This window comes from Neovison vison, chromosome 12 (genome assembly GCF_020171115.1).
Source record: "Neovison vison isolate M4711 chromosome 12, ASM_NN_V1, whole genome shotgun sequence".
Lineage (NCBI taxonomy): Eukaryota > Metazoa > Chordata > Mammalia > Carnivora > Mustelidae > Neogale > Neogale vison.
In genome coordinates, this window is record NC_058102.1 from 146965498 (window position 1) to 146984304 (window position 18807).

At 59.3% G+C, this 18807-nt stretch overlaps 1 protein-coding gene across 1 annotated transcript in view; it reads left to right on the forward strand.

Moving 5' to 3' along the window:
• The window catches only part of ADARB2 (adenosine deaminase RNA specific B2 (inactive)), a 112703-nt gene that overhangs the window by 12190 nt on the left and 81706 nt on the right, over nt 1-18807 (forward strand). The gene's annotated exons all lie outside the window — the stretch shown is intronic.

An 18807-nucleotide genomic window follows, 5' to 3' on the forward strand; every position in this document is an offset into this window, starting at 1 on the left:
AGAGGAGGAAGCAGGCTCCCTGCTGAGCAGAGAGCCCGATGCGGGACTCGATCCCAGGACCCGGAGATCATGACCTGAGCCGAAGGCAGAGGCTCAACCCACTGAGCCCCCCAGGCGCCCCCTCTTTGTTTTGTTTTGATTTCCACGTGTCTCAAAGGTTCGTCTTTCCCCCAGAGTAAGAGGGGGAGTACCTCCAGCCTGTGCACACGGGGGCTGCTTGGACCGCGCCCTCCGGGGGTCCTTGCGGGGCAGTAGCCCCGGCTGGCTCTGCTCCCCCATGTGCGGCTAGGGCTGAGATGAGAACCATGGGAATTTAGGGTGCAATGGAAAGGAACAATCAGTTTTTAAGTTCCAGCATTTCGTAGCGAATGTGGCTCCGAGCTCCAGCGCACGGCCCCCTTTCCTGGACTCTGCCCCCAGAATTAGCTGCAGAACGAGGCCGAGGGGACTGCTCCTGCCTTCTCCCCAGCTATGCGGCGGGAAGCTAACAGCATATTTGTGCAAATGTGCCGTCCTTCTCCCAAACCCCAAGGTGACCCCCAGCTGCTTCTGGCCAGTTTACAGACTGTTGCTCTGATCTCGCACTCCTGGTAATCTCTCTCACTCGACACGAGTGGCGTCCTAACCGCCGTATGCAGAACCGTTAATTAATATTGCCATAACAAATTAGCAATAGAGGGGCCCTCAAATTTTAAATAGACTTAAATTAAGAACAGATAGCTGTGGAAATCATATCCACTTGGCTTTGAAATGGCTTAACACTGTCCATGCTGGTTTCCCCAAGGACACCCAAAACCAGCAGCAGATGCCCAGGCGTCCTCCCCGCAGGGCTCCGGGGACACAGGAGGGACAGCCGGTGCTGACTCTGCCGTCGGCCACGGGTCCGGCCGGGGGCAATTCCTGAATGACATGTGAGCAGAGTCCTGGAGCTCTGAGGGTCCCATGAGACAGACAGTTTTGGACCCCAAGTTAGTCTCTTGGAGGAGGCCGGCCTTTTCGGCACACCCGCAAGGCGATGTCTCATGTCCACGTCGGACAGGAGTTCGGTTCCTCAGCTGTTTTCCTGTTGTGTCCTTGGGGAGTGGGACTAGGTCCTGACCTCACCGCATCCAGGCACCTGCTGGTGCAGGAGACCCGCCGTGGCTCTGACCCATCTCCAGAGCACGACTCTGGCCACAGGGACACTGAGCCACGGAACGCGGCCAAGCACCGACCGGGGGGCTCTGGGGACTTCCCCTGCGGCTCGTAGGCATTGCCGGAAGGTTCGAGGGGCCTAGAGGCACCCACACATGGCTCCCTTCCCTCGTCCTCTCCCTGCTCTGCCGAGACGCACTCCCTCGCCACCACTGTCCCCAAAGAACTGTGTGTCAGGGAACCAGCACGCTCGCTTCCCCTCGAAACCGTCCAGACAGGAGTAAAGGCTGATCTGGGCCTGGCTGGGCGTGAAGGGCGGGTGACTGCGGCGCGGACAGCTGTGCTCAGCGGGAGCCGGGACAGAGCGTGGCCTCTTGCCGGGCAGGATTTCCACCTCACTGGGGAAACTCTGGGGGGAATTCAGCATCTTGGGACGCTTCCAGAAGCTCATCCCTGGGGAGTCCGTTCGGGCAGACGGGGTATCAACAAACAGGTCACCCCCAGCTCGGGGGCCGGAAGGCTGGCATCCCGGTGTGGCAGACCCCACGTCCCGTGAGGACCCTTTGCGGCTCCCAGACAGCGTCTTGCCGCGGCGTCCTCACGCGCGTGGAGGGAGCAGTAATGCCCCGTGGGGCCCCGTCCTCACGACCACCTCCCCTCCAGAGACCTCGAACCCAACACCACCGTCTTGGGGGTTCCGTGTCACATACAAACGTGGGGGCCACAAACACGCGCCCCGGCGGCACAGCCACCACTACCTTCGGACGGAACGCTCTGCGCTGCCATTCAAACCAGGAGGAGCCGGCAGCAGCCGACCGCAGCCCAACCCCGCGGCCCGGGCCGACCCGCCCCTCCGCCTTCTGGTCACTCTGGCCTCGGCCCCCCTCCCGCCCCGCCCCCGCTTCCCTACGGAGCCGCACACTTCACTCAGTTAATGAACAAAAGTGTCCTCCACGTGACTGAGACCTCGCTCGCCCCGTGCGCACGCGGGCCGTCCTCTGCGAGAAAACACGCATCTCTGCAGCCGCGGGACAAAACCCACTCGGTGCCACGACACCGCACCGTTCGGCCGAGTCGGCCCTGAAACACAGCCCCCTTCCCTGACCACCACCACGGACACCAGCCACAGACCACCGACCCCGGATGAGGCCGGGGCCCTCCCCACACAATGCGTTTGCATCGGCTAACAAAAACAAAGAAACAAGCTCGTTTCGCTGCAGAAACCCCCTGTGGGGGGAGGGGCCGCTCTGAAGGAGCCGAGAAGGCCCCGGGTTGGGCCAGGGCAGCACCCCACCCTCCCCTCTCCAGCTGCAGGGAAGGTCCCGGAACGCTTGATTTCAGGTGCCAGCAGTTAATTTGGAGACGTATGTATTAGAAATGCCGCGTGGCTGTGCAAAGTCCCCGTGCGTTGCCGGAAGGTGCGAGGGGCCTAGCATCGGTTTTTACCGTCTCCAACAAATACGGCACCGCCTGGTCACGGAGCAGCCCTGCCGCAGGCAGCGGGATGTTTCCTTCCAGTCAAACACAGTGAGGGCCGTCAGCCAGGATGCGGAGACCTCAGAGTCCCGCAGGTAGCCCGGCGCTGGGGAGGACAAGCGGACACTGTCCTCTGCCCCGACACTGAGAAATGACGAAGCCGGAGGACATGATCATGTCCGATTTTTGTTAATGTCGTCAATCAGTGAGCCAAGCAGTCAGGAGGAAGCCACCCTTGGTCCCGCAGAGTGAGATCAGTGCCTCCCAGGCCTCTGTCTGTCTCTCGGACACCCACATGCTCCGCGCGCCCCTGGCCCACGCATGCCCGGGCTGTGGAACTCCGCCCAGAGAGAAGACGGCAGCCGCGGCTGGGGCAAAGGTGGGAGCAACACGCCTCCTTACGTCGCAGCTCAGAGACTTAGCAGAAGCCGCTCTCCCCGTGGGGCCGTCCGACCGCTCCGCCGCGCGGCTCCGGTGCCTGCGAAGGGCTGTTCTGACGATGGAGCAGCGACCTGGGGCCACTAGCGGCCCTCCGTGTCGTCGCGATGAGGACGCGGCTGGAGGCTCGGCGCTTCGGGGCGTCCTCTTTCTGCACACGGGACATCACAACGCCCAGAGCAGCCCGAGGGGACACGAGCCCGTCCGCGCAGGGCCAGGCTTCCAGGAGTCGTGAGGTTTGCTGGGACGCGCAGGCTCCTACCCAGGGCCTGGCAGCAACGCTTGCAGGAGCAAACCACGTGCCGCCCACCGCGCTCGGATCACGGGGGCCGGCGCTCCTGTGTGCCGAACACTCGGCAGCCCCGTGTGCAGCCGACAAGCAGGAGCGGTTCACGGGAGATGCTGCGGGGACGGGCTCCGGCGGGCGCCGGGCACGGGCGCTGCCAGCGGTCTTACTCACACCGTCCCGTCCCTCTTGGAGAGCAGAGAGGCCTGAAGAGCGGCGTTGTGGTGGGGACGCTGGGACCTGGGGGGCTCCTGCCACACAGCCCCCTCCGGGATGCCACCAGCGCCCCCAGCTCAGACCCAGCATCCAGTGTCACTCCCGTGGGAACGTTGCTTCTGAGGATGCACATGCAGGTAAGCCGTGCTGAGCCAGGGCAGGGCCACCAGGGCTGATGACGACGCCCTGGTTCCACGCAGGACCTCGGTCCCCCGGTGGCCACGGCTCCTTTTTCCCTGTGTTCACCTTCAGCAGCTCGAATTCTAAGAGGCTTGACGTGGGCCCCAGACGGAGCCAGGGTGAAGGTTCCCTCGCCGAGCATCTCGGTCTCAGTCTCGGGGTACAGCATGGGCGGATCCTCGCGTGGGGCCAGCCCCTCCCCCTAGGTGACCCTAGACGACCAAGGGAGACCCCGAGGGAAGCTCCTGGATCGTCACGCGGCTTGGAGTACATGCTCGCTCTGCAGGGCTGTGGAAGGCTGCTCAGTGGGTACTTTGTTTGAGACGAGGGGCGGGAAGCAGAGGAAAAGCGCACTTTCGTCCAGAACGGTGGTGCCTTCCCGATACGGGCTGCACAGCGGTCACCACCGAGGCGTCGCCCCAGAGCCACCCCGGCTCTCTCTGGCCACGCTCCTGTGTCAGATAAGTGCCCTGGGCAGGTGCTGCCACCACCACAGCACGTGGGATCGTGGGCGCCAGGGCGACCCGCAGCCCCACAAGGTTCCGGAAGCCTGTCTGCCCCCTGGGAACTGTTCTCCGGCGGGTCTGCACTCACTCCGTCCGGGTCCAGCCTGTGACCGCGCAAGCAGCCTCTCACCCTCCTGCGGTCTGGGTTTGTGACCGCGCACCTCCCACGGCCCACAGGGCCAGGAAGGCGGCATTTCACAGAAGGACGACCTCCGCGTCCACCGGCCCGGAACGCCCCCAAAGCTTCACTTCCTTGTTTCCCCAGAGCAGCTGACGGGTCATCTCACTGTCATGCACACGGGGAAACCCTTCTGAACGTCTCTCCTTGGTGAGGGTGATGAAGGCTTTGTGAGCAACGCATGACACGTTCGCACGATGCACACGCCATGTCCGTGTGCGCACAGGACGCACTCGCGGGACGGGACGCGTGTTCACACGAGGCACATGACCGTGCGCACGGTATGTGCAGCGTGTGTTTCTACGAGCACCTCGCCCATCTCACTTCTTACTGAAACACATTTGCTGCAATTTTCTTCAAAGATTTCCTTGATTTCACAGTGAGAGGGAGCACAAGCAGGGGGAGCGGCAGTGGGGAGGGAGAAGCAGGCTCCCCGCTGCGCAGGGGGCCCGATGCCAGACTCCATCCCAGGACCCTGGGATCGTGACCTGCCCGAAGGCAGACGCTTCACCGACGGAGCCCCCAGGTGCCCCAGTTCGTTGCACTTAAATAACAGGAGCTGAGCATGTTCATCAGCTTCAACGTTCCCAGCACTGGGTTTGGCATTTTTGAATACAGTTAATAGAAGAGTTGACTGACAGGCACCATCTGTCCACCAAGCTCCCCCGCCCCGCGTCTTTCTGTTCCTCAGCCACGGAGCACAACGGCAGCACCGCGGACCCCGCAGGGATGTCAGGAGCTGTTGCTTCCCAGGCCCCGGACGGCCGCTGCACCTGACGTACGATCGCACAGCCCAGCCTCACGACGTCCTTGGAGGCAGCGCGACTCGTGTCCTGTTGCACAGAAGAGGACGCGGAGGCAGACATTAAACCCTCTGCCCGCAGTCAGCTGGTGAGCGGTGGTGGACACAGACGGTGTCCCCCGCGCTGAGCAGCAGCCGTCGGACATTTCAGATGATCAACCCTTTCCGGCCGGGCTGTCTTTCCGGTAAAATGCAGCGTCTGCTCCAGTCCTCCCAGGGTTGGTGCAAAGGCCTGGCTTCAAAATGCCACTTTCCTTCACATCACAGGGGGGTGGAGAGATCGCAGCTTAGAGAGGGAGTGGCTCAGAGTCCCAGACCAGTAACCATGGCCCCACAGTTCAACATCAGGAAAATGCGTTTTTCTAAACTCGTGCACTCAGTGGAACTGTGAGTTCATGCACTCGGAGTTCCAAGCCTGCAGAACCAAAGCACCGTCCACCGCCACGCGAGGGGCTTGCTTCAGGAGCAGGAGGGTTCCCTCGGGCCGGAGGACAATGCCCGCAATGACGAATCCGGCTTCCGCGGCCGGAGCACACCCTTGTCCTCACGGAGCGTTGTGGGAGACGGCCTCCGCACGAGGAGAGCACTCGGTGAACGACGCTCAGGTCGCACGGTCGCGGGCAGCGGCTCCCCCTGGGACCTGGACCAAGGACTCTGAGCAGACCCACGTGCGTGTCGGCAGCAGCAAGACTAGCGCAGATTCGGGCTCCCACGCCACGCGGCAGGAGCCAGACAAGCTTGAAGACACAACACTGGGTCTGCAGGGGACATGCCTTCCTGCCCGGCCCCAGGACCCCGTCCCCCGACCAGGAGAGGGGCCCGGCCCAAGCCGTCCTGCCCAGGACAGCAGCAGGGGCAGAGACTCCCTTCCGGGGCTCGTTGGCCCTGTCCACTGGCTCGGCCCTGCAGGCCATTGGGCTGGGTCCCCGCACCCGGAACAAGTGGCTCTTTTTCCAACCAACCGTCCCAGTGGACAAAGACCAGCATGGCAGGGGTCCCAGAAGGAGGCATCGAGAAGAGGCTGAGGTGACCAACACAACGGGTTTCCTCACATGAGGCCTGGTGAGGCCAACTGTCCCGAGTGCCCACGACTCACAGGCAGAGCTGACACCGCCGGCGCCCCTGTGCGCAGCCTCCGCCGGCAGCGGACAGCCTGGGAAGCAGATACGAAACACCAGGAGTAATGGTGCCCAGAATGTGCCCGGAGGCCATGGTCCCCATGTCCGGCAACGGAGCACGCCCTGGAGCTCCAGGGAGGACCAGCCAGCACCCAGCTCATCTGTCGCGGGGCTGACGTCCAGCTTGCACAGTGCCTGACGCAGCTGCGACCTTCGTTTGCGGCAGGGTGCAGACCCCAACACGCGGCCACGCGGCCAAGGACTGGAACTTGATCTGGAGAGAAGCGTCCACCCGCACAGCCCTGCACGAGGTGCCTGGACACGCGTGCAACACGCACCACCTCACCTCGCTGTCCCGGAAACTGGCTTCGTACATGTCAGCTCCTGCTTGTGTGCAAAGCTCACCACACGCCTCTCCCAGTTCACGCTAAAATCGCCCGTCCCACGACCTCCTCCTGCTGGTTTCCGGGGTCCGGAGCGGACCGTGGACCTCCACTGCCGGGCCACATGCTGTTCCCATCGCGGGGGACGGGAGCAGAGGGAGGCGGAACGGCCTCCACAAAGGCCACGGCCACTGGGAATGGCGGAGGGAGAGCGGAGGTGATGAGCGGAACCATCCGTCCTCGTGCGAAGGACAGCGGTCAACGTCACCTGACACGGCGACCCTCGGCGGACTGAAAAGGCGCGGTTGTGGCTCCAGAGAAAGTCTGTGGTCTCCGGAGGGTGAGCGGGGTCCAGGAAATGTCTTTTCCGTGAGGAACACCTCATAACTCACAAGGGGCTGAACCTAAATGGAGCTGCAAAGGTCGTTCTTACTTTATGACAAGAAGCAATGACCCAGGAGCCTGCAAACCCTTCATTTCCCCTCCCCGGCCGTGCAGGACTCGTGTGTCGTAGTCCAGGACGACCGAGCTCTGCCGCGAGAGCCCTCATTTAACAGACGCCGACGGGCTCCCGCAACGCAGGCAGGTGTGCGAGGACCAGAGAAACGTCCTCTGAGTGCCTAGAGCGTGGGTTAGGCACCAAGTACTTAAGACCCTGATGAACTGAGGGTAAACTGATGAAATTCACTGGGAAATCAGAGAGCACGAGAGACAGCCTCGGGACGCACAGGACGAGGAGATAAGGTGCGACCACATCCCACGCGCCGGGTCGGACTACTGCAGAGTGAGCGGCTGTCAATGCTTCACGGACTCCCACTGCTGGAAAGCCTCCGGCACTGAACCCTGTGCAAAAGCAAAGAACCATTTCAAATGAATTGGTGCTGAATTTATACGCATTCCACAAATTTGAATGTTTGCATATTGGAGTTTCTTTAAATGGGGGACACGTTTAGAAATCACTGGATTTTACAACCAAATTACTCTTGAATAAGAGTTAATTGTGTTTACATTTGTCATGAAAATATATGGAAACATGCTATGAATGGTCGTATTAACCACAACAGCCCAATGTGAAGACCCACTTAGTACTATTCAAACCCAAATTCAGTGTTAAGGCACTTGGAAGCCAGTCTGTTCGCGACGCAAACATCTCACTGACTTGCAGGCACTGAATGGAATAAACAAAGCCATGAGCTAGTGGCAAAAACAATGAGATAATCAGGATCGCAGCTTTTGCTTTGATGACTTTTAAAATCAGAAAAAAGGGAAAGACTATATCCTACTAGGCAGGGACTTCTTTTTTCTTATTTAAGATGGATCAAGATGTTCCTTTAGGTTTAGAAAAGACGTAAATGACTGCCAGAGTTTGTGCTCAGCTCGACGGATGGCTTGTGAACTGTCTTGCAGAGAGACTGGTTCCCACCTACCCATCCATTCATCCATCCACACCTGCATGCATCCGTGCGTCCCTCCGTCCATCCATCCATCCATCTACCCATCCGTCCATCCGTCCATCCATCCATCCATCTACCCATCCATCCATCCGTCCATCCATCCGTCCATCTATCCGTCCGTCCACCCGTCTATCTGTCCATTTTACAAGTACTTAATGAGCAAACCTGGACTCAGGTGATGGGCCCAGTGCTAGGAACACACAGAGGAGAACAGGATAAAGAAGTCCCGCTTGAGAATTGCTCGTACCTGGTCAATGTGGTCCCCAAACTGTGGTCCAGTATTCCCAGCATAACGTTTGCATGGGTGTCACATCTTAAAATGCAGATACTGGGCACTTCGCCTAGACCTCCACATCGGAATACCTTGGGCTGTGTTTGCAACAAGTGCCCCCAAATGATTCTCACTCATGCTAAAATTTCAGAACTGAGCTACAGGAAAGGTTTGCAGTGAAAACAAACAATCACGCTGTGTTTTACTCTGCTGCTGTAGAGCGGGGTTGAGCGTCTGGTGGGGGCAGAGGAGAGAGGGCCGACTCGGGCCCCACACAGCAAAGACTGTTCGCTAACGAGAGCATATCCTACACACGGCAAGTGCACAAAGCAATCCCACATGTTCTCTAGAAAACCACAGCAAAACACAAAGTTAATTTTAACTCTATACAAATGTGTTTGGCTTTTGTGAAAGAACGCTCCTTATAAGAGGAAGGCTGCAAAAGTGCAGGAAGTAACCCGCCTTGAAACGCGGAAGGCGCATCTGTTAGCCCTGCAAAGCCTCACGGAAGCACAGCGGAGTGGCCTGACGGACAGCGTGAGCTACAGCAGCGAGGGCACACGCAGAGAAAGAGCGGGCGGGCGCGGCACGGGCGAACACTCCTTGTCTTGGGAAGCGGTTTCTGACCCACGAGGCTCACAGCTGACAAAGGCAGACGCTGCTGCCCGCGGCACCGAACGCCAGCCACGTGTTCAAACGGGTCTGACCCGGAGAAGGGCTGAGCTCTCTCAGACTTGGTGTCAGTCACTAAGGAACACAAAGCTGAGGGTCAACCCGCTTGTGGGACATCCGCGGACGCCCACTCCGTAGCACACGCAGTGCGTCCCGCTGCACGGCTGACGCAGGGAAGGGGACCCGGCAGCAGGCTTGCCTGGTGCCAGGGCTCCCAGCCGGCCCCGAGGAGACCGGCAGGCCCTGCCCACGAGTGACCTCACTGTGCTTCCTAACGGGTCGACTTTTCCACATGAGTTTATCTGCACTTTGTGCAAACACCACTGGGGGCTCGGCCTCGGTCTCTGGAGACGTCCACTGACCAAGCTCGGGACAGAGGGAGCGCGGATCGTGTCTGGGGTTCAGCCGTGGCCGGGGCCTGCAGGCACGTGTGGGGCACAGGCACGGTGTGGCCGGGCGTGAGCGGGCCCGACGGCGGATCTTCCCACCCACAGCAGCCCCCGACCCCGTGCCCTTCTCGTCTTATGCCACGAGGCTTTCTGGTGTCTGGCTGGTGGGCTGCCCCGCCTTCCCCACGCGTTACCTGCTGCCCACATCTGTCCTCCTCGGTGCCCTTTCTCTGCTAAACACACACACACACACACACACACACACACACACACACTCTCTGCCTCGTGCCTGAGCTGTGTGTTAGTGTGATGAGAAAAACTATGCTGGGGGCAAGGAGAAAAGCGCCCTCAGAAGGGCTCTGGGCTCACAGCACCGTGCGGACAGGGAGGCAGGCCCCGTGGTCAAGACCATGGACACAGTCGAGGCCGTGCACGCGGTACTGCCTGCGGGACTTTGGGCACCTGCCCTTTCGCGGTTCGGTAAAACTGGGGAGGAGTGAAACCGACCCCAGGGCCGCGGTGACAATAACTAAAGGGGCCCTTTTTGGACCTCATCCTTCCCCACAACACAATGTAGCCGCCTAAGTATTGTGTAACACGAGGTGACTCCAAAGTAAGCCATTACAGCACCAAAGTCAAGCAGGACCAAGGGGAGAGCTCGTAAAAATGGAGTAAACTCAGCTAAGTCTGGGGCACTTGCAATGAGCCTGGCAGTTGAGTGAGAAACGCTCGAGCACTTTCCTTTAATGAGGTTGGGGACTGTGCTCTGCGATGGTCCGTGGCAGCCGGCGTGGGCGGTCGACAGTGCACACGGGTCCCGGACCCAGAAAACGGGCCAGTCTGAGAAGGGCCCCCACAGGTGGCTCTGCTTCTGCCGACAGTGTCCCCTGCTTCGCACTCACCTGCTTTTATTGTTGTCAACGGGAAGGGGACAAGGAAAAATCTGGGTAACCTACAGAAAGGGAAGCAGGAGCTCTGCCTCTCAGTGTCATAAATTATTTTTACGTACAAGTAGTCAATTTAGTCAAAGAGTTTGAAAGTTTTTGAGGTTTTTCCTCAAACTGATGTAGCCTGTCTGAATTAATTAACCAGATGTTATCAAAAAAACAAAATTACAAAACGTATAGCACAAGGGGAGGGGAGTTCGCTCCATGTCCACCCTCTGCTCTCAGCAGTAAACACAGGGATGGTGTTGGAGTCCTGAGAATTCTTCTGTCAAAATATCAAAAATGTCATTTTTCGTTGCAATATTTTTCATTCATCTGTTAGATGCCCCCAAAGCAGCCGCAGAGGCCTGTGCTGGCCGACAAGCGTTCTGGTCTTCCTGCGGGCTCAGGGTGCAGCCCCTGGCTTCCCCGCCCTGACGCGCAAACGTGCGAGCGGGATGAACGGCAGGCGACCCTCTGAGTCAGAGCACCCCATCACAGCCACGCGCCGCCGCCTCCCCGCTTCACTAGTGGTTTTCATGAAAGCCTTCCGCACGGCCCACGTAAGCCCCACCATGGCCCGGCACCGGAGCCTCCACACACACCTGACAGCTTGCCGGACCACTGCGGACGGGCAGGCCCCCCCACGGATCAGCTTAGTGTGGTGAAGTTTCTGGCGTGTGGTGTGTGTGGACGGTGCACCGAGGTAAAAGAAGAAAATCTAGAGCTTTCATTACTTTGCATTTTAATCTCATTATAGCGATTTTCTGAGCTAAATCAAATACCAAAAATTCCTCCTTTGAACGTGGTTTTTTGTGTATTCAGAGTTGTGCAACCATTACCACCATCTAATTTTAGAAGTTTCACCCCCGCAAAAAACCCTATTAGCGTTCTCCCCTCCCCCGCCGCTGGCACCCGCACCTTCCTGTCTCTCAGCACCGCCGAACTCCCCTCGCTCCACGGAAACGGAGCCACGCGGCATGCAGCCTCTTGGGTCTGGCTTCTTTGACATCGTCTTTTATTCGAGGCCCATCCATGATCTGGACAAAGTATCGGTTCTTCATTCCTTTTTACAGCCAAATGACATCCGAGTTTAAGGATGTGCCGCACCGACTTCGTCCATTCGTGCAGACTGTCAGCACGTGGCTTCTACTTCCTGGCGTCCGGAGGGACGCCCTGAGCGCTGGCACACGCGTTTCTGTGTGGACGTGTGTTTCCACTTCTCCTGGGGATCACCCAGCAGGGGAAGTGCTGTTTCTAAATGTACTCAACACCTCGAGAACCTTCTGGCCTCTCTTCCCGCTGGAAGTGAACGGGGCCTCCGGCTTCTCCACGTCCTGGACAACACTGCTGCCATCTGTCCTGTCTCCCGGCCACCCTGCCGGTATGAAATGGCGTGTCAGTGTCGTTCGGGCTTGCATTTCTGACGACTCGGGATCTTGGGGGTCTTCTAATGAGCCCCGTACACGTCTTCTTTGGAGAAAAACCTGTCCAGATCCTTGGGACTGTTTTTATTTGGGTCTTTTGTTTTCTGAGTTATAAGATTCCCTTATATATACTGGCCACTAGTCCCTTACCAGACGTAGGACTTGCAAATATTTTCTCCCACTCCAAGAATTGCCTTTGCACTTTCTTGATGACGTCCTTTGAAGCATGAAAATTTTTAAATTTGACGAAGCCCAAATGGCCCATTTTCCCTTTTGTGACTTGGTCTCACCAAGATCATGAAGATGGACCCCTAGGTTTCCTGGTAATGGCTTTACAGTTTCCACTAGAGCCTCCAGGATGTTGCTGAATAGCGGTGGTCTGGACAGACAAGGTGGTCTTTTTCTTAATGGTAGGGAGAAAGCATTCGGTCTCCACTGGGGAGTGTGAAGTGAGCCGTGCGTTTCCATAGTTGTTTCTCAAGTTAAGGGAGTTCTCCTCCGCCCCTCATTCATGGGGCATGTTTCCTTACTCTTTAATTTTTTTTAACTTCTATTTTTTGTATATTTTACAAATTGCATTAATAGAGCAGTTGGTACCATCTGTAAATGAACTGATGTGTGTATGTGGAATGAACACTCACAGCTACTTTAGAAAGAAGACCGCAGGCCCCTAGCACGGCATCACCAAGCCCATGGCTATGACCAGCCCGCGCCAGGAAGGTCCACCTCAGGTTACACGTCACGCCAGAGACTACTGACTCCTGTTCCGATGACTGGGGGACATGGAGTGAGCGTGAGGTGCGTTCCAGCAGGCAGCAGCCGCAGACGGCCGCCGCTGCCCGAGCCTGCGCCAACACACCGGGAACACTTGTGCCAAGTCCTGTCTCCAAGACACAAACCAGGTACCCAGGCTGGTCCCTGACGCGTGGAGTCCGGAGCTGGCACCGGGCTGAGAGGCCACCACACGTGGATCTCAAACGGGGCAAAGACGCAGTGTTTCAGAGAGCCATCAGTCAAGAGCGAGGCAGCCGTCCACAAGCAGTCTCCGTTCCCGAGCAAACGTGCAGAGCAGAAAATTTGGGTGGAAGCTGATGGGGCAGAGCCGTGACCAGGAGGGAGATGGAAGGGGTGCGTCTGAGAGCGACAGAAAACCAGCCTGGAAACCTGGGTGTAAGACCCCGGTGCGCTGGGAAGGATGCTCCCTGGCTGGCCCGCTCCCCGCGCCCCTGGGGGACACCTGCTTAAACCCCTCGAAACGCCGGGGCCTCCTGCTTCCAGTCTGAAAGATTTTGAACAAACGGTACATTTTAATTGATTTAATTATTTAAGCTCTGAAGAGTCGCTGGCACAGAGCTAATAGCAGGGGTTTCCTTATTTTGTTCACACTCTCATGACTGTCCGTGCCGGGATTTACATTTGGAAATGAAGAGTCTGTCGAGCTTCACCTCCACGGGCAGCAGCCGAGGGCAGGCGGCGGCCGAGCAGCTCTCCGCGGTGCTGAAATGCCCTCCTGCCGCCTGAACCCTCATCCACGCGGGAGCCTCCGGCCGCACGCGCCGAGTGTGAGCTCCGCACGCAGCCCAGCCGCGGTCTGACTCGGCGTGTCGTATGTCTACGTCGGCTCGGTGACAAGCGTCTGAGCCACCTTTCTGCAGAGCTGCTCCGTGTTGAGCGTCGAGAAGAAACAGGTTCACAGGCTCGAGCTCTACGGGGCGAGTCCGACGGGGGACAGCGGCAAGGCAGCCCCTCCACTCCGTCCGCACCCTGTTCCGGGAACATCTGCAAAGCGCGATGTGACTCAGACCCCTGGGCTATGCCACAGCTTGACCTCTCCAGGAGCAATGAGAAACACCAAGCAGGCTAGCCCCAAGAGCTGCCCTTGGCGTGGCGCTCCAAGCCCGCACCTGGGTCGCGGCTGTCCTGTCCGTCCCGACTAACCACCGGCAGGAGGCAGAACAAGGGGTGTCTGCCAGACCGCAGGTACGCCTTCTGGACGCCGCGTCCCCACCCTTGTTTGGAACCGTCCTGCGAGGCTGGGCCACGAGCAGCTCTGCCCTGTGTCAGCAGCCTGCTGACCCCCTCGGTGCCCCTGGGCTGCTCTTCCCCGCCAGCTAATCCCAGGGGCCCCACACGTCACCCCCGAGAAGCAGTGGCTTATCTCACTGTGCGCGTGTGGATCCTACTTCTCAGCCCCGAGGACCTCGCTGCACCAGGGATGGCTTCGCTCCTCCTCTGACCCCCCAGCAGAAGACCCTGCTTGCTCCGCGAGTCTGCCGCAGTCAGCACACTTGGTCATGTTTCCCACCCACTCAGCATCCTTCCGTGCCCCAGCACAGCCTCAAAGCCAGGCCAGCTGTGATCAGAGCACGGTCGCTGGACCGGGGGTCAGGAAGGGGCCCCGACAGGACGCCGCCCCTGGAGGCTCCCCTGGCTCAGGTGCTGGGCTCTGCCACTGCAGGTACCATTCCCCTGCGGGAACCAGCGTTCCCAACCCCGGACCCACCGCCTCTGCCGCCGGTCAGCCTCCAAATACTTCATCATCTCCCTTCCCTGTCCCCTCAGCCCAGGAGGCTGTCCCACTCCGGCAGCACCGCATGAAGGCACTGTGTGATGTCACTTGTGATGTCACTCTGTGGGGTCGCTCACATCACCCTGTGATGTCGCTCATGATGTCACGCGTGCTGTTGCTCCGTGACGTCACTCCGTGGTATTGCTGTGATGTCGCTCAGGATGTCCCTCCGTGGCGTCAGGGATGAACTCCTCATCGTGTGGGGTCCCGCACCGCTGCCTGCCCGCCGCTGTGAGCTCTGGGAAGCAGAGGGCCTGCACCTGCCGGCACTGGTACTAGCAGAAACGTGGGCTCAGCACAGTCCTCCGGGAATGAGGGTTAATATTCTTTCTGTTCTTTGTCCTTTTCCTCCTCCTCCTCCTCGTCCTCCCCCTCTGCTGCGGCTCAGCTGCACGTGCGGGATCCAGTCAGGTCGCCCCCCCACGGCACTGGAGACAGGGCCCAGTCACTCCGTCACCCTGAGTTCAGCGTCACCAAAGCCTTCAGTGATTCCACGAGGCCCCACAGGTCGGCCCTGGGGCTTCCCGAGAGCCCTGGCGTTTCTGCGGGAGACACCGAGCCGCCCCTCGGACCACCCCTCAGTCAGTCACTGATGAATGACCAACTGGTATCCTTCTGGCCTTTTGTGTCGAGAGGCCCTAAAAGCCGATCTGAAACTCAAGAAGGTGATATTTGCTTCCCTGCATTTTAAACTTTATAGTCACGACACCAAAATGGATATGTTTGCATTACACTTTTCAAGATAAGAATTTCTTGGGTTTTGCACACCTGCCATTTAACATGGAGGCTTTCCCCGTTCTAACGATTTCCTGAGAGACAGTGGGCTCACCAACCACCCTTCCGACAAGCAGAGGACAAGCACAGGAATCCATCAGCCGGGAAGACGTGTGCGCAGCTCGCCACGGCCGGGCGTCCGGGGGGACTGACTCCCTCGACACTCCCGGGCGCCCGGCTTCGGGAGGGCAGCGTCTCAGCGCTCCTGACCCCGCGGGCGCGCCCTGCTAACGGGGTGAGGTCACCTCCGCACGGAGGCCCCAGCACAGAGCTCCATCGGGGGCCGAGGCCTTCCCCAGAGGCAGAGCGCGGCTGGTTGACAGCACCCACTGTGCAAGGGCTCTGGGGTCTGGCAGAGTCAGAGAATGCGCTCGCGTGTTCTTCTGAACGAGAGGAACATTTAAACATGGAGCGAAGCCCGCGTCCTGCGAGCCCTGCGGAGGCCGGACAGGCTCTTCCCCGACTGCGCCGCCCAGGCGCCCCGTCCAGACAGGCTCTTCACGGGCAACCGGGTGGCACGGCGCGGAGAGACGTCCGAGGGGCCGGGGGCTCCGCGCGGTCGGAGAACCGGGTGCGGCTGCTGCCCGCCGCTGAACACTCAGGCTGCTTGTGCCGCACACACACTTGGTTCACTCCCCAGACATCCAGGTCTGTCGGCGGGGGACGAGGCCCGGGACGGATGTGCGTGTGCGTGTGTTCGGTGTCGTGAGTGGACCGCGGAGGCAGTGCAGGACACCCGCCACCACAGGTGCGTCCTGCGGCCTTCGAAAGCCACGCCCGCCTGCCTCCCCACCCCCTTCCTTATTGCTCGCACCTGCCCATCGCCCCATTCCTGCCGCTGTGAGTTTTCCCACCATAACAAACGCAGGCAAACCGCGTGCCCTCCGGCCAGTCTCTTCCCTCCGCGCGGCCCTCTGGCTGTCCGTCCAGTGGCTGCGCGGATCGGGCTCCGTTGATACTGCTGGGTGTGTGCGTGGTGTGCACGGAACACGGTTCGTCTAACCCTGACACGGTGGAGGACAACCGTGGGGACCCCGCCTGGGCCGATGAGCGTCCGCGTGGGGTTTGTGTGTGAGATCACGAATTTCCGTTTCTCTGGGACACACGCCCAAGGGCACCGCGGCTGGGGCTGGGCCGTACGGTGGTCCCGTCCCCAGTGCCACAAGGTATTGCCAGACCGATTCTCAGAGCGACAGCCCCAGCGTGCGTCCCGCGGCACAGTGTGGGGCTCCCGGGTCCCGGGCGCGCGGCGGGGCAGCTGCTCGTCGAGGCGGCCACTCTGGCGGGCGTGTGGGAGCATCTCGTGGGCTTTCGGGCCGCATGTCCCCAGCGACGGGGACACCAAACAGCTCGGCATGGGCGAATCTTCGCGGGCGTTCTCCACGCGTCTCTGTCGCTTTCTGATTCTGTCTTCCAGACGCGTCGTGGGCGTCCTCTGTGCGCTCGGGACACTGGCGCGCCACAGACACGGGGCTTGCGAACATTGTCCCTCGGTGGCTTCCCTTGCGTCCTCCCACGACCGCGGGTCTCCCGCAGGCCTTCCGCTGTGACACCCCGCTCTCCGGCTTTCCCCTCTCTCCTGCTTTTGGTGCCACGTCTGAGAGTTCCTTGCCTTGTTGAAGTAGATCCTAAGAATTTCCTCCTGCATTTTTTCCTAAGAGTTGAAGTCTACGATCTACGTTTACTTACGAGGTGTGAGACGCACATCACGGTGGGGTTTGTGGGGGGAAGGGCATTGCCCGTGGAGACGCGGCTGCCCCAGCTCTGTGGAAAGGCCGTTGGTCCGCTCAGCCGCTCTGCGTGGCTCCCCAGGCCGCCCCGCGGGCCTGTCCGTCTCCGCACACGCAGTGCCACGCAGCCTGGATCCGTGTGGCTTCCCACGAGACGTCCACACCGGGTGGAGGAACTCCTTCCCCTTCTCGTGAAATGGGATGTCGGAGTCACTGTAGGGCTTGGGCCTTTACGTGTGAACTGTAGGACGAGCTTGTCTGCAGTACAGAAACGTTCGCTGGTGTTTCGAGAAGAATTGCCTTAAACTCCAGGTCAGCTTTGTGGAAACGGACCCTTGGACGATCTAGGCTTCCGATTCATGACCACCACTGTCGGTCCCTTACTTCAGCTCGTCCCTGGTTCCTTCCTTTGCACATTGTGGTTTCCGGCCCACAGATCCCGACCGTGTAGTTCCAGCAATTCAAAGCCTCCGCGCAGCGCGGTTGGTGGTGACCGTGCCCCAGCCGGCACAGGGTCTGTCCTGGCGTCTGTCCTGGCGTCTGTCCTGGCGCCGTTCTGACTGTTCTCGTTATTAACGCGTCTGACAAGACAGAAGTAGCTTCTGGAAAAGCACATCCCCCTTTGTTGACCTCCAGTACTTTCAAGCCCAGACTCGCTTTTAACAACTGTCACTGACAGACCCGACAGATGCATTATTTCCTTCCTCCCACGCTCTGAGTGAGGTCCGCGGCGTCCGCACTCTTTCCCTCGGTGCCACATAGACGGGGGTCCCGTGTCAGGGACACGCCACGCGCGGGCGCCATCTTGTTCATCCACATTATGAAAAAAAGAAATGCGTGAGTTCAAAATTGAATTTTGAAATAACTAGAAATGATATATTCTAATGTCAAATGCGTTTCCTCAAGTAGTTTGGGTAGGAATCATTACAGGTGCAACATCTTTCCTTCGTCAAGAGGGGGTGGCAGGTGTCCTAGACCCCCGACCGCTGCAGACCTAGACCATTCTACCCCATCACGTGCCATGCAGTTCTCAACAGCTGTTGGGCTCCATCTCCTGTTCTTCCTTCCGTACCCAGTCCCAGATGGCCGCCTCTGCTAAACCTCCTGGGCTGGTGCGTTTCAATGCTTCTGTTCCCACCTCAGGATCAGCCGAGTAGACACACTGCGCGCTCTGTGCTCACCGTCCCTCACGGCAGCTCCTCCCCATGCGCCCAAACTAATCACTATGTCCCCAGAACCTAGAACCCGAGTAGCAGATAGTGAGGAAACCAACCCAGGTCCCCTACAGACCAAAGAACTAGAGAAAGTCTAAGAAGACACAGAGACACAGAAATTGGGTCCAGACTACCGCCCCCCGGTGCCGAGCCCCACGCAGCTCTGAGCTTTTTGGGAAAGACGAAAGGGTTTCCACGATGGAGGGCGCCCACAAAGTCTGCACAAACGGGCTGAGTTCCTTCCAGCAGCAGAAGGAGAGATTTAGCACCAAATGCAGGAGAGCCAGTTTATGGCCCGTCCGTAATGACTCCCAGCTCTCCCGTCGCCTCTCACCAAGCTTCGGAGACTTTCATTAAAGACAGAGCGAGGAATGTTGAGATCTGCACTTTTCTCTGTGCTGAGTTACTTAGAAATATCACCAGGGACCAATCTGTGTCTCCCGAGCCCAGAGTTTGGGCTGCTCTGAGGAGAGGACAGCTACTTCTGCTCCGGGCTCCCGTGGCACCGCTCGCCCCCCCATGGCTGCCCCTGCCCTGTGCTCCCCGTCCCCACAACCACCCCCGCCGTGGGCAGGTGGGGTCCGCGACACGTCCCTGACCGCCTTCCTCTCGCGATGCAGGACAGGGGCTCCCGGCCCTGTTTTCAGCTCTGGATGAAGGTCTT